Raw genomic sequence first — 4,498 nt, 5'->3', positions numbered from 1 at the left:
CCGTGCCTGCCGGGGTGGACAGGGACAAGACAATCACAGCGTGTGTGTAAACTTTGCTCTACTTTCTATTCTCAGACACACATCTAGCGGATAAACCAACTACGGGCCGGCTTTCACACTGAAACTATATATTAAACAATATTAATTTCACCACACAGTGTGGCTTCAAAGAATCAAAGTAAGGTTTTAATTTCAAATACATTATCCTTATCAGCAAATTCTTGCCATCTTCTCTATAATTATTTTACTAGGCTTAGCTAGGCTAACTAGTTCTGTTTTTTAATCTTGATTAATAAAAAAAGAGGTTTAAACAAAACTATAAGAAAATTTATTATGTAACCAGTAGCATTGACTCCACCTATGTTAATTGAAAGAAGAGGAGATAAAGTCATTTTTTGGCATGACCAGAGAGAAGCCATGCAAACTTCATGCAGAAAGATACCAGGCTGGGATTTGAATCCAGGACCTTTTTGTTGCAAGGCAACAGTGCTACTAACTGTAACTTATTAGAAATCTCAGCGCTTGCAGAACAAATGTTGGGAATCATTTTCAAATTGAGGAAGTCTTTACCCCAATAGGTTAGTTTTCTCTAATTATAGTCCATCAGTATATTCATTGAAACCAAAAATTCAGACAGCCAGCCACTCATATTATTGGAAATTCAACCGTAAAGAATTCAAGCGATTAGATTAATAGTTACTTTTTAATAATTACTGTATACCTTCTCTTGAAGAACTAAAAGGAAACAAGCAGGCAGACAAATATGAAAAACATGTTACAAATAAAAGTCAAATTGATATAATGATGCCATTTAGTAAAGAAGAAATTAAACCAGTAATTACACAAAAGGTCAGGAGTGGAGATACAATGGGAAAGAAAAACAGGTGGCTTTATAACATTCATAGACAAGTCCCCATAATGAGGAAAACGGGAAGAAATAACCATATTCAGATTAGAAGAGAAATTTGGCTGTTTTTGATGCAGAAAATGCATCAAAAATTTACTGAGGAGTGAACTGGTACACGGTTTACAAGAAAACAAATTGCAATTGGATAGTGCAGTTGTTCAGTACAGCACTGTTGTACTGCAGCAAGAAGGTTCTTGGTTCAAATCCTGGATTAGGGTCTTTCTACCTGGAGTTTGTATGTTCCCACTGTCCAAGGACATAAGTGTTATGTTAAGTTTTTCTTGAAAAGACAAAAAAAGGACATCGAACAAGACGAGAATTAAAATAATAAGTAATTTAGCCTAAAATGACAAAGTATGACATAACTAACTATAATTAACAATAAAACATGAGGCCACAATTATGAAGATAAAACTAAACTGAAATTATCAAGAAATAGAAGTTGCAGTACTTTGTAAAAGTATTCGACCCCATTTTACTCTTTGCTCTTTAAAATTAGGAGCAAAGATTTCCCCTCTAAAGATGCCAGCTGACTGACTCTCAAATGAGAATATTGTAAGGAATTCCAAGGAGTACTTTTTTTTACAGTGTTAAAAAATAGTACCCATGCAAAAATGTGTAGATTGTTCAGTTTCATTGCTCTTTATTGGCTCTAGCAGCCTTCATTGAGAGTCATTAGGCAGGAAGTTTGGTAATGACAGAAGGGGAAGACATGCGACAAGGGTCATCAGAACGGGACTTGAGCCTGTAACTGCCGCGTCAAGGACTAGGGCCTTCGTATGAGGACTGTGCTTTACCTCCAAGCCACCACAGCGACCCCTAGTTTTATTATTCTAAAATGAAAATGTAAATAATCAATTATTCCCAATGTCAAGATGGTTTGTTCATGCCACATGACAGTGGATTTTGTGTGAAAAGAAACACTCTTCCGTAACATGAAAGAGGAAGCTGTGGAGCCATTTCTTCCATTTGCCTTCAAATACTTATGTTAGACCCCTGTTTCTGCAATGACTGTGGTCAAAACAAAGCAAAGAAACAGACTGAGCCCGGAGAAGGGCTTGGCTACAACAGTTGCCTCACTGCCACCAAGGGAGACAAAGATTCTCAGTGAAGTACAAACTCATTGCTAAAATGAGAGAGCAAAAATTCTTTGTAACATAAATGCAGTTTAAGCCAGTTTTGACAGTTTGTCAGCTTACTTTCATATTGTTAGACATGTATTTCAAGATTATTTGAAGCAAAAATGTTATTTAAAATTAAGTGGTTTTTTTGCAAAGAAATATTTTGTTGTCTAACTGTGGCTGTAGTAATCTAATTAACATCAGTATGCTGGTGCTGTCAGTAAGTTGTTAATTTTGAGGCTGCAACATTTTTCTGCATTGTTTTATTAAGTTTGAACAATGTTTAGTAGAAATTATATTTAATATTCATAAGAATTCTATAGGCATTTAACATTTTGGATTAAACTAAAATCTCTCACAATTATACAACTTGAATGCTAAAACTCATGGAGATTAAATATGAACCTTTAAGTATTCAGGCTTACCTCTTGTCTCTTATTTTTGCCTTGTTTTTCTGAAGGTGCAGGGATGATTTGTTCCAGTGACTGCAACAGCACGATTGTTTATCTAAATGGTATACGCTCACATCCGAGCTTTAAAATCATCCTTTTGCAATAATTAACCCAAGGTAACAGATAGCTGCTAGAATCATTATGGAGCAGAGATAATTTTCAAAGGCTGAGTAACTCACTCACCTTGCAGCAGGAAGGTGTGTTGAATAATGGACGTGGAGTCATTGGGTTGAAGTGTAATTTCTGCTTAGTGCATTGACATAATAAAAATTTACTGCCTTAAGCTCCTGAAAAATTAAATGAGTTTTAGCAGCAAAATATTATTTGCAATAAATTTAGTGAGACCATGGAAGAATGCACCTACATTAACAATTTTTAGTTACTTCCTGTAAATTTAATTTAACTTAACACAAAACCTTTACTAAATAATTGATCTGAGCAAAGCAAATTCTGCCCTCTCATGATAAACGCTAACTTATATAGTATTATTATCAATATTGAATGTAAATTTAAGCAACATCTTCACTTTAGAATAAAGCTAATTGTTTTGTGGCATTTCTTAAAGATGCCTGTTAAATATATGACTTTTCCACTATATGGTGCCGATTGTCTATTTAAACTTTAGTAAGAAAAGTGGTGTCTTCCCCTTGCTGCAGAAACATACAAATCAGGTTAAAGGTTCCTCAGCTGTATGTTACATGCTTTGTCTAATCGGTCGGCACAAAGTCTTTGTGAGCGAAACTGAACGGTTACATAATTTACAACCCCTGGTATTTAACATTATGTAGTTATGACATTTTAATTCCTTTGCCTCAAAGTGTCAGAGTGTTTATGCAACATTATCTGTGACCTTCAAAGACTGAACCATGGTTAAAATAAACAAACAAATAGTAGATTACAGCTCACTGGATGAGAACAAACAGGCTGTTTGTAAGGCCGACCGCAGCACCTAAAACACGCACCCTTACAACTTTGTTCCCCATAAATACCAGTAAGCAGCTTCTCCCTTCAAAGCACACGTAATTAGGCCAGTGCCTGAGAATATAATTCTTAGCAGACCTCAAAGTGTTTTAAGCAAACATGGTAGGAACTTTGTCATTTTCAACCATGTGGTAATATTTTGTATACTATAAATTATGTGTGTGCCACAGCTACATCACAGGGTCCCCCATGCGCCACAGGACCTCACTGGTAAGGCTTAATGAAAATCTTGCGTATCATAGTGACATTACAAACTAATGGATAAAAATAAGAATGCTGGGAAAAATGCTTTGATTCATGTTGCAACTCAGCAGTCCGTTGTACTTAATTACTTTATTTTAAAAGTCACAATATAGTCGATTAAGTATGTTGTCATACAGATTATTTCTTAAACTCAAAAGTACATGAGTGCTGCCTGCAGTCTTGACTGTCAAAGTATTACACCAAAAACATAAACACAGATATGTGTGTTCCTTGAGTTGGAAAAAAAAATACATAAACACTAGTACAGATTAAGGTATTCTGTTATAAAGGTACTCACAGTATTTACTTTTAATATTAACCTGTATATTTTTTACAAGACTACACTCCTTGTACAAAACAGCACAGCAAGGGGCACCCACTTTAAAACATAAGTCACAACAGTTAGCACTTAGACAGTAAAAATTGTGCAACATTTGCAAGCCAATAAAACAAAGCCAGAGAAAATTACAACTGATGCTTCGATGCACATGTAAACATTCTTTGATTTTCTCAGAAAAACCTTCTTCAAGAGGGTCAAAGAGACACAAATATTGTTTTTTTTATAGGATTTTTCACCCTGACTGTGGTCAGCTATTCCACTGCACAAGGCATTCAGGACATAGTGTGGACACTATAAACTGGGCAACGTGATTAGATTTTAATTCTATTGCTATATAAATCCGCAAAACATATTAAAAACGTACTTAAATCTTATGTTTTGAAAGTCAAAGCCTCTAGCTCTAATTCCATCCATCCATCCATCCATCCATCCATCCATCCATCCATCCATCCAT

The sequence above is a fragment of the Xiphophorus maculatus genome, chromosome 4 (genome assembly GCF_002775205.1).
Source record: "Xiphophorus maculatus strain JP 163 A chromosome 4, X_maculatus-5.0-male, whole genome shotgun sequence".
Lineage (NCBI taxonomy): Eukaryota > Metazoa > Chordata > Actinopteri > Cyprinodontiformes > Poeciliidae > Xiphophorus > Xiphophorus maculatus.
Note: the sequence above shows the minus strand (reverse complement) of the source record.